Here is a 12,291-nt window from a genome sequence, read left to right as displayed (position 1 = left end):
AATGATGTCCTGAGCTAATCCCAACAGGCTTTGTGGACTCCACTCCCAGTCCAGACTAAAGCCATCAAGACATTGGGAAAGACAAATCCCATCACCACCAAAGGGAAGGTGGCTGGGACCTGAGGGTGGAGTTAAGCAGCCAGGATGGGTATAAAAACCAAACACATGGGCCCTGGGGTGGCTTGCTGTTGCTAGCCTCCTAGCTTTACGGCTCCTGGCTTGCAGCCAGCTCTCAGAGCGCCATTTGGGATTCCAGATCGGGGGATCGGGTAGGACTCATTTAAAACTTTGTCTCCCACTTTTCTCCCTGAGCTGTACATTTCCTCATTTCCCCTTCCCTTGTAAATAAACCTTTTATTAACCTTTCATGTGTGCCTGCAGTAGAGCACTAATAAGTCCTTTTAAGCGCATGGGTGAAGACCCACAGTCAGGCACCCCGTTTTGTATCGGGGTTGCTCTACAACACTTTGACTAAGTGCTTTCCCTTCCTGACTACTCAGAACTGCTCTTAGGTGTACTACAGGATTATAAATGTGAGAATGTTATGTGTGTGCTGTGATGTTCCCCATGAACGCAAGGATTTGTTGCAACTTTGATACAGTTAACAAGTTTGTCTTTCCCCCATTTTTTGCAATTCCCCTTATCTAGCATTAACAGGATTGATGACTTGTCTTTCCCATTTGTTGCAGCTTCCCCTCCCCTTGGGAAGAAAAAAAAACTGGCACCACCGGTTTCCCTGTAGACCCCTCCCCCTCACCCTAAGGAAAACAAGTTGGGGATCACCCATCTCTGTGCCTTGACACCTTCCCCTTCCCTTAAGATGAATGAGCTGACACCCATCCATCTCCCTGTTGAGCTGGCGCCCACTTGTCTCTGTGCGGACCCCTTCCCTCTCCCCTTCGCTGATGCCTACCCATCTCCCCCTGTATAAATACCCCTGCCCACTGCCAAAGAGGAGGACGGTGGTTTTTCGGACATGAGTCTGCCTCCCTCATTTGTCGACAAATAAAACCGCTTTCCTTTTCCTCAAACTTAGTTTCCTTTTATTGGCTGAGGGAAACTGAGGCCGGCGTTCGGTAACAATTTTGGCGAGCCAGCCAGGAGGTGGATGCCACTTCGGCTCTCCCAACCCCAACTCTGACTTCCAACTGACGGAGCTGTTGCCTGCTGCAGAGCACCAGGGCTCACCTATCTATGCTGGTCTGTGCTGTCAGAGAGGGGCCTGGGCATCCCGGGTGGCATCCTGACCCTCCTGCTGGGAGGGAGCGCCCTCTCTCCAGGAGGATGAGGGAGAGTCCCAGCAGCTGCCGGAGTTCTTTTTCCTCCGGGGAACTTCCCAAGTCCTCCTCGGGAGAGGCACAGCTCTTCTCTGCACCCTGGATTTACCTTTGAGGAGATGGAAACTGGACGGAAAACCACGGTCCCCTGGCGTTTGGTGTAAGTTCCCCTGGCCTGCACGCCAAGACCTTGGCCTTCACACATTTGGGAGGAATCTGAGTCCCCTCGCGGAGGGAGTTCAGGTCTCCTCATTTGGGAGGGAGTCTGAGTCTCCCTCAATTTGGAGCGCTCTTTGGTGTGTTAGGAACGGTTGAGTGGGAATTGGGAAACATTTGGTGTTTTTGTCACTTGATATCTATTTGGTATTTGGTATTTGGAGTTTCCCGTTTGTTTTTGGAAGCCAGGGATTTAGTTAAACTTATGAGAGGTGCCGTATTTGTTCCATCTAAAAGCCCCTTGGGGAAAATATTAACTGAGTGGTCGACCTGAAGCTACAAACCTATGTCTAAGAAGCAACCCCTATCACGGTTTCCCTGCAGGAGCCCAGGAAAAACTGATTGTGGGGAACAGACTGATTTTTTTTTTTTTAGCACAAGAGCCAGGCAATACACTCTCCTTTTCCACATTGGCTGGCTCACCTGTGAGCTCCTTTTATCTATGCTCTGCTAAAATCTTACCCTGACATTCAGTGTCAGTCCAGATGCTTTGGCTTTAGGCAACCTAAGATTATTCTGACTCTTCTAGGACATTGGCAGATGGCTGGAAGGACTGTAATTGTTCCAGAGAGAAAACTGGGCTTGGACCAGGACTTCTACTTGATGTTGTTTTTGAAGTTAGTGGGTCTGGAGTGCGGGGTCTTTGGGTTCACTATGGGAAAGGTGTTGCCAGAGCTCCTGTTTCAGGGACCTGCAGCAAGCTTCCCAGGCCAGTTTCTCCATGAGACAGAGACATTAGTTATATTGAAAGGGCAGGTTTATTAGGGAAAGGGGACAAGGAAAGTAAAGGAGACACAAGCGGGCAGGAACAGCTGCCCCAGGAGGGACAGGTTTGCTGAGAGAGGCCTGCATGGTTGCAGGTGGGTGGCTTTGAGGAGAGTGACCTCCGCTGAGGGAGGTCAGTGAGGAGAGGCCCCAGAGAGACAGGTCATGAGCAGGCAGGGAGGCTGCTGCCCTGCAGAGGGAGAGGGTTGGTGAAAAGAGGAAGCTACGTAGGCACAGGTGGGCAGACGGAGTGCTCTCCGGAGCCTGTGCAGAGATTGAACGGATATAGTTGTCTTCTGTTTGGGAGGGATTCGCCCCTTGTGAGCCTTTCGGGTTAGTTGCTGATTCTGGATAATTATGTAGAATCTGAAAGTGACCAGAGATTCTACAATAGGCCCAATTCTACAATAGGCCCAATCTCCATATCTTTATACCTGCTTGGGTGTTATGCTTTGTAATCTAGGCATTGGAGACTGAGGATCTTGGTTTCCATAGCTGTGTCAATGGCTATGCTAATCCCTTCTACCCAGGCCTCCAGCTCTTGGCATTTTGTGAGCCAGGTTTTTGGTCTTGTGGACACCTCTTTTTCAGTTTTTCTATTCTTGTCTTACCTTACCTTTTCCCCATTTTATGCAAATAGATTTGTGAATCTGATCTTTGTGCCTGTGTAAGGAATTCAAGCAAGCATCTGGAATCAGGTCTTGGATAATTTAAAAATTTGGTATTTTTCTGCTTTTTATGTTTTAGTCAGATACCTAACTCAGTATTTACCAGTCACTGTAATAATTGGATGTAAAGTAAGCTGAAGAGAGTGTTCTCCACTTTAAGGAGGTGTTTTCTTCCTCTAAATTTGCAGGCTTTTTCTGATCACGTGCTGAGACTTCTGGGATCAGGCTCAGATGGTTTTGTCAAGATTACTTTGGACTTTCTAGTTAGCTATAAAGGAAGCTTGCTAGTTGGTTGGAAAATTTCTAAACTTCTTATTGACCATAAAATTTTAGGTTTCCTTGAAAATCTAAGTCTCTTAAAATAATCAATTTACTAATCAAACTACATAGTAGGTTTCTGTAAATAATATTCCTTATCAAATTTCTAGTAAGAATCTAAGAACAAATAAGCTGCCAAGTTAAGATCTTAATTTGCCTCTTCTGCTGTCCTTCTCGTGGCCCATGTATATCTCATGGCCCATGTTCTATCTTTCTTAGGACCAGGCCTCATCCGTGAGGTCAAACAGAAACTAGGACTCCGTGAAGCAATTTGAGTTTTCTATGCTTGTCTTTAAAAATGGTTCCAATCTTGGGTTCTAGAGGTTTTAAAATGATTAAAATGGGATGCTTATTAGAACATGTAAGGACTTTAACTTCCATCTCTCTTGTTGGAAACCTCCTTGATTAAAAACAAAAACAAAAACAAACAAACAAAAAAACACAACAGAACTTAGATGGCTATATCAACTTAACTTGAAAACTTAAGTTGTTTTAGGAATTAGTCTATCTTTGTATTGAAAGGGATATAGTTTTGGTGAAACTGTCTACCCATCCAATATCTCTTCTAGGAATTTAAAGGAATATGTGGCCTTAGAAAACTGATAGGGAATTTTATGCCCCACTTTCTTTAGAACCTAAGAGTTATTCTTACAAATATAACTTGAGAAATGTTTTCTTATCTGAAGGAGTTAGTTAGAAAGAATATTAAAAAGTAAATTAATAATTGTTGTCAGTGTTGTCAGAAATATTGGTAAAATAACTATCTCTAAAAATTAGTGCAAATGGCCAAAATTCTAAATGAAAGAAATCTCTGTGTCTATGTCTTTGCCTTTGTGTTTTTTTTTTTTTTTTTTTTGTCTCTGGAGGGTTGCTGTGTTAAAAATCATTATAAATGGCGCCTATATAAATTCTAATAGAAAAGAACCCAAATTTTGAGATCGCAATCTAAAATTTTTGGTAAACAAAAACTAGTTCAAAATGTAATGGTTTAATTAAAGCACATATGTCTTAGATTTATAATGTTGGGAGTTAAAAGTTTTATTGTATGCTAAATGTGTTTGAAAAAGTTTGGAGTGGTCAAAAGAAAAAGAATTATTGACCTGGTCTATGTTAACAGAGATAAGTGTGGTTTTGTTTATACCTGTGTTAGGGGGAAAAGGATGTCCCAAAGCAAATTCCATACAGGCTTAGTGGACTCCACCCCCACCCCAGGTCAAAGCCAAAGACACTGGGAACTCCAAATCCCATCACCACCAAAGGGAAGGTGGCTGGGACCTGAGGGTGGGGTTAAGCAGCCAGGTGGATACAAAAGGCAGACACGTGGGCTTTGGGGGCTCTCCATTTTTGGGCTCTGGGCCAGCTCGCAGCGTATGGCCAGCTCTGAGAGTGACTTTGGGTTTCCAGGTCGTCGGATCAGGTAGGACGCATGAAAGACTTTATTTCCCTATTTTCTCCCTGAGTTGTACATTTTCCTTATTTCTTTTTCTCTTGTAAATAAACCTTTTATTAACCCTTTTGTGTGTGTCTGTAGTAGAGTATTCATAAGTCCCTTTAAAGCGCGCGGGTGAGGACCCACAGCCAGGAACCCGTTTAATATCGGGGTGGCTCTATAACACCTGGACTTCTTTTTGATAAAATTCTCTTCTAAAAAGACTGACCCACTATTTCTTTACCTTGAAAGAAGTACCTTTGTTCCCCAGGTAAGCAACTTAATTGATTTTTCCTTCCCTTGTCCTAGCCAAGGAAAAAAAGAAAAACCTCTGGTATATAAAATTGTTTCATTTATAACTCTGCAATTTGAACTTCCTATTCTAAGAAAAACTAGAGCTACAGTTGGTATCTCTGTTCTTCTTATCATTATTTAAATGGTGGTATATTTTTCCTATAAAACTAAGGATTTACTAAGTTTAATAACGAAAGTTTGTTGACTGCTTGATGAGCTTTTGGTGTATTTTTGCTTCTTGTAGTAGGAAAATAAAACTTTATTGTTATCATCTAGGAAAAAAATAAAACATGTGTTTATGTATGAGTTATCCACTACAAAGGAATAACAGCATAACAGCTCTAACAATGTCTTAAAGTGAACAATGTGAGGCTTGCCTGTTAATTAGCTGAAGTTATGTTGGGACAAGGCCTCAGAGTGGACTAACAGTTTCAGGAAATGACTGATGGACTTTCTCTGGCCAGGCACCTGACTTGTGTGCCCCAGATGACCAGATGACCTCTTGGGAGTCTCCTGCTTCTATACTCCCTGCTTGCTTTAAAGTGCGAATGTGCCCCTGCTGGGGCAATGGATGCTCTGTTACCTAATTGCTGGGGACTTAGACTTTGGAAAAAGATCTCTGGGCCTGTGGGCATAAATAAAGACAAAAGCCGTCTATAACAGTCTTACAATCTAAAAATTAAAAACTAGAATGTTGTAACTCTAAATGCAAATAAAGCGAGATTGTTTAAGATATGTATGTAAAAAAATATGCTAAAGGTCTGAAAAAATTAGTGTCAAAACAAAATAGCTATCTTGAAAAAAAAAAAAGGTGTTAAAGCTTTGCAGATCTGAGAGAGGTATCTTAGAAAAATGCTATGTGCTAGAATGACTTGCTTTAGGAATATTCAAATTTATTATCAGTGGTGTACTTACGTAAAACCAAAATTTAATTTCTTTTCCATCTGCAGTAAAGGCTCAAATATTCTTAAACTGCTTTTACTAGTTCTTGATGACAAATTAAAAACTGTTTAGGTAATCTGAAATCTTGGTTCTTTTACCCTTGGACTTGGTAAACTAAAAAATATAGTCCTGTCAGCATTGTTGAGCACTGTGAAAATATATCTACTTTTAAAAACCTCTAGTTATCACTCTGGGTACCTTAGTGTTGTTTTATAAAAATCTGTATATATTATTAAGCCTGTGAAAAACTTTTCTTGGAGTCAAATTTCAGAAATGGTAAAGTTTTTTTTTGAATCAAGTAAAATTATTTGATGCGTCTTAGGACTCTTAATAAATTATTTTCCTTATAGCAAAATGCTAAAACACATTGGACCAATCTAGAAATGTTAAAACTTCATAAAAATTGTCATTGAGGGAAAAAGTTATACCTTTTCAGCATATATAAAATTGATTAAAGTGTTCTAAAATATATGCGATTTTTAAAATCTAGTATGTTCTGGTATAATATTATTGGATGGTTCTGATTATACTGAAATATATATGTGTATGTGTGTCACAAAATTGAGCAAACATCCTTGTCTTTTACCTTAAGCCGTGATTTTAGGTATGGTCATTTTCGAGTTTTTGTTCTTTCTAAAGTTTATTTGCTGAGCTTTGTCTTTAAAAAACTCACAAAAAGAGACTGACAATATAGATATGTTTTGGAACTGAAAAGACCTACCGAGCCTATAAAAATTTGATTTATGAAAATTACCAACAGAAGATGGAGACTTAATATATGGAAAGTACACTGAGGAAGATTTGAATAATATTTCATGACTTTTTAAAAAAAAATTAGTTTTTAATGTTTTGGTTTTTTGGGTCTCCAGAAACCTTGTCTTTAAACTGGGCTATGATATTAACAATGACAATTTGCATCTTTTTATGAACAAACTGAAGCATCTGCTTTTCTCTTGTCTCATCCCAAAAATTTATAGGCAATATTTGTACTTCTCAGGACAATGTCTATCTTTGCATAATCTCAATAGGGAATTTTATTTATTTCTCCTTAACCTGGTAAATTAAACATGTTTTGTTAAAAGGCTTTGATTGAAATTCTTCTGGGAATAAACCGTGCTGAGAAGAGCAAGCCAAGAAGAGCCTGTCACCTTGCTTACTGGGTTCCAGAGACCTCCGTGAAAGGTGAGGAAGCTGCCTCCATGGACAGGACTGAGGAAACCCTGGAAAAAGTCCTGGGAACCTTGAGAAGAGGAAATCTCAGGTGAAGATCGGTGAGACTGTGACTTTGATAAAGCTGGCATGGACTGGATGTTAAAAAGCTCACGCTAAGGCCTGTGGAATTTTCAACAAAGCCAACAACACTCTACTTGTTTACTCTGCCCAATGAGTTTATGCAAATATAGGGAAAATTGTTAAAATTAGATTCGGTTTACTATTTTACAGAATTGGGATGAGGGTAGAGAAAAATTATGTCTCCGTAACTATATTATTCTCTGGTCCTCTCCAGTGAGGGCTATAGCCTTAATGTCATCATCTTGAGGAAGAGAAAAAGTAATCCCTCTTACATTTAGGACTACGCTATGTTGTATATCTTGTCACTGTCACACCAGCACCAAGACCTTAACATCATGTCGGGAACTATGGCACCAAAAAGTGCAGGCCTTCCATAGTAAACCCCCACCACGATGACCCTGTTCAGCAGGAAGCAGCCAGATGACACGACGCCCCTTTTCCCATAGAAATGGAAGGTCATAACTGAGAGTGGGGATTATGATACAGTTAACAAGTTTGTCTTTCCCCCATTTTTTGCAATTCCCCTTATCTAGCATTAACAGGATTGATGACTTGTCTTTCCCATTTGTTGCAGCTTCCCCTCCCCTTGGGAAGAAAAAAAGAGCTGGCGCCACCGGTTTCCCTGTAGACCCCTCCCCCTCACCCTAAGGAAAACAAGTTGGGGATCACCCATCTCTGTGCCTTGACACCTTCCCCTTCCCTTAAGATGAATGAGCTGACACCCATCCATCTCCCTGTTGAGCTGGCGCCCACTTGTCTCTGTGCGGACCCCTTCCCTCTCCCCTTCGCTGATGCCTACCCATCTCCCCCTGTATAAATACCCCTGCCCACTGCCAAAGAGGAGGACGGTGGTTTTTCGGACATGAGTCTGCCTCCCTCATTTGTCGACAAATAAAACCGCTTTCCTTTTCCTCAAACTTAGTTTCCTTTTATTGGCTGAGGGAAACTGAGGCCGGCGTTCGGTAACAACTTGATTGTCTAAATGGTGGGCCGAATGCTGAATGCATGAACATCAGACCAGCTCAGAAGGGCCTGAATACAAAGATCATGGGGACCCTGCTACTCATGTCGTCTGAAAAAAGTCCGGGCATGGGGCAGATTTCTGAAAAATCAGGAATCTTGTTAGCTGACTCCTGCTAGAGTCTCCTCATTTGTTTAGGGCTAGTTTCTACCATTGCTAAAATACACATTTAAAAGCAAAACTGCAAATACTGATCAGTCACTGAATAACCAGTTTGATGGCAAATGGCAGTGCGAGATACAAATATTACATTTCTTAGAAAACTAGTAGTTCTCTGCCAAAGGCAGCAATTCAACATTTGGCCTTACATGAACAAGTGAAAAAACTTCTGGGAACAAAAGGCTCTAAACATCCCTGGGCCAAGTCCTTTAGCATGGAGATGTGGCCATTTAAGGCAAGGGCTAACTGGAGGAAAGTCTTTTACTTTACAGTTAAAGATAACAGTTGAATGTCAGAGGTGAGCCAAGCTCCAGGTAGAAGAAAACTCCTGATAAGCCAGAAGGCACCATAGTCCACGCCTGCTAATTCATTCCTGTTTATTTGGGGCTAATTGGCATGGAAGCTGTCAGAGGACACATTCAGTTTTGTGACTGGCTGAGCTAGCTATAACTATCTTTGGCCATGCCTCTGATAAAATATTGGTAACTCCTTACAACTACAAACAACCATCAGCAATCTTACAGAGAAAGGAATTTTCCGTTAATCTTAAAGTTAGAGGGCCTCCCCAGTGGCGCAGGGGTTGAGAGCTGGGTTGCGAAGCTGCCTGCAGCCTCTGCAGCACCGGTTCAGCCACCGGAGGAGGGTCCCACATGGCGCGCAGACCTCTCCTGCCGCCCGCTGCTCCCCTCAGCAGTGTACCTCGGTCCTTCTGCCTGCTCTGCTCCCCGCTCTGGCTCTGGTGAATTCTCTCACCCTCCCGCGCTTCTCACTGTACCCAGTGCATGTATAAACGAAACAAACAAACAAATACATAAATAAAAAGCATGCCTCTATAAAAAAAAAAAAAAAAGAATCTTAAAGTTAGACAGGGAAACAGGCTGCCTACTAAGTAGAAGAGTAATAGGCAGAAAACTCCTGTTTACATTAGGGGAATTCCTCCCTGAAGGGAGAGCTGGGGGCTAGGGAGGAGTCAGTGCAGCTTGCCTGGCAAGATCGCCCTCCAGACCCTTGGTTCCTTCATAGCCCAACAATATTAAAACATACTACAGATGATAACTTCTAGATAAACGCCTTCTGGTTTCTGCTTTAATCAATGAGTTATATGTTAGTCTCCTCTTTATAGGTTAGTTAGAAAAAAAATCCCTTTGTCTCCCTTCCCCCAGGTAACTTCCTGCCCTTTGTTTCCCCAGCCCTTAGTTCATCCTTCACTCAGTAAACGTGGAAATGTGAGCGTAGCCACAGAAGCCTTTTGCTAGTAATAACATGACTGGTCTTTTCAGATGAATGACTATTCTGAAAAAGTTTTGTTGAGCTAATGAACCTCCTTTAAATCAAAAAATAATAAAGGTCACAGCCTCTGCGAAAGGGTAAATCAACCATTGCTGCTCTGGGAAAGATGTGACTGTTCCCTTCACACATGCTCACGCACTCTCCCGGGTTGCCTGAAATGTATAGATGAAGGGCTGCGGAGACCCTCAGCAGGACGAGGCCCGCACCCTGACCCAGTGTCTGCGTCTCCTCATCCCCCCTGCCGTATCATTCTCTACAATTGCGCCACCTCCGTCCCATCCTTCAGGAACCCCTGACACCCAGACGGCTGCGGCTGGCTCGCAACAAAAGATTTCATCTTTGTGTTATTATTTCCAATTTTTCCTTGTTGTGAAGTGAAGGGAAAGTATGCACCAGAAGACCTGCCTGCGTGCACTCTCTAGGCCAGCAGAGGGTGGAAAGGAAAGGCCGGTCCAACTGGGAGACAGCTCCTATCAGGCCAATTAGCAATTTGAGCTCCCTGAAGATGGTTATACCTTTCAACACTGCTAAGAAAGAGGGAAGCAATTGTTAGGGGGAAAGGCTGTCCTGCACTAATCCCATACAGGCTTTGTGGACCCCACCCCTACTCCAGACCAAAGTCATCAGGACATTGGGAAAGACAAATCCCGTCACCTCCAAAGGGAAGGTGGCAGGGACCTGAGGGTGGAGCTAAGCAGCCAGGTTCGGTGTAAAAACCAAAAACCTGGGCCTTGGGGGCTCGCTCTCCTGCTCGCCTCCTGGCTTCACGGCTCCTGGCTCGCGGCCAGCTCTCAGAGCGCCATATGGGATTCCTGATCAGCGGATCGGGTAGGACGCATTTAAAACTTTGTCTCCCACTTTTCTCCCTGAGCTGTACATTTCCTCATTTCCCCTTCCCCTGTGAAATAACCTTTTATTAACCTTTCTTGTGCGCCTGCAGTAGAGCATTGATAAGTCCTTTAAGCGTGCGGGTGAGGACCCACAGCCAGACACCCCGTTTTGTATCGGGGCTGCCTTATAACACAAAGATGCTCTTGTAAATAATCAGACACAACTTAGGAAAGTCCTTTAGAGATCAGTGTGAGGTAGTCACTTAGTCATCAAAATAACAAATAATTTCAAATCTTGTTTCTTTAAAGTCTGTGCTGTCATCTTCTTGTCTGGACAAGCCTTTCTCTCTCTCTCTCTCTTTCACACACACACACACAAAAACCATACACATACCACATGCCACATATACTCACATACGCACAACACACCACACACATGCTATCTGTACCACCATCGACCCACTCCCAATTGTGCTTCAGTCCACAACCCGCCAGGTGTGCACTCATGAATAAGAGCACCCGAGTCTAAACAACAGGTAAAGAGCCAGAATCACTTCTTCTCTTCAGTCTTTCTTTGTTACATTCATCCCTTGATCCCACCAATGCAGACCTTGGGGGACAGCAGGAAGCCACGGGAGAGGCTGAACAGCCAGCGAGAAGTGCGGGGCTGGGCTCAAGCACAGAAAGCACCCCAGGGCTCAGGAGTCCCTCTTCCCACAGCAGTGTGGCCTTCACAACCCTGGGAACAGTTGCATTTACTGGCCACTTTTTTTTTTTTTTTGCTTTAATAATAAAAAAGGAAAGCAAAATTTCCTATAATTTATGTTATTCTTGCTATCTACATTATGTATAAAATATAGACTGTTTGGGCCTCCCCTGGTGGCGCAGCGGTTCAGCGCTGGGCTGCAAAGGTGCCTGCAGCCTCTGCAGCGCTGGTTCAATCCCCGGCTGCCAGCGAGGGTCCCACATGGCGCGCAGACTTTCTCCTGCTGCGCCGGTTGCTCACCTCAGCAGTGTGTTTCATCAGTCTGCCTGTTCTGTTCCCCACTCTGTCTCTGGTGAATCCTCTCGCCCTCCCACGCTCCCGACTGTACCCAGTGCTTGTATAATAAATAAATAAATATTTAATAAATAAATAAATAAATAAAATATAGACTGTTTACTTTATAACACACATCTTTTCCCCTTGATCAATAACTTCAAAATATCTAGTATACATGCCTTGATCGTTTTTATATACGCTTGGTTTTATACATACATACATATATATATAAATACACATATATACTCATTTCCGTAAGACACAATAAATACATCCTCAACAATGACAACTGAACAAATGCAATTTTGGTTTTAAAAAAAATGAAGGACTTCTGTGAAAGCACCAGGCAGCAAACAGAAAGCCATAACTGCTAGAACTTCTTCCTCCCCTGGGCTAGACACAGGGCCGAATTCTAAATATGTCAGGTTGCCTAAACAACAAAGAGGGGGCTAAGGAGGCGGTCAGGTCCCTGCTTTTGTTTCTTTTCCTGGGATTGGACTAGAGTTACAAGTAAGTCATTACATTCAGAAGGACACCAAGGTGTCCCAGTGATGCTTCAGAGACAGCAGAGACCCGCACAGGAAGGGAAACGTAATGACAGCAGGCCACCGTGGGGCAGAGCCCGGCCTTCCTGACAGACTAGCTAAGTGCAGAGCCATCACGTATAGCACAGTCTTGCTATTACTCTGCTCGCTGTGTAAACAGAAAGGGTGCAGCAGATTCAAGAGTGTTCAGTAGTGCAACACT

Source organism: Talpa europaea, assembly GCF_964194135.1.
Source record: "Talpa europaea genome assembly, chromosome: 2".
NCBI classification, from domain to species: Eukaryota; Metazoa; Chordata; class Mammalia; order Eulipotyphla; family Talpidae; genus Talpa; species Talpa europaea.
This window is presented reverse-complemented; position numbering follows the sequence as displayed.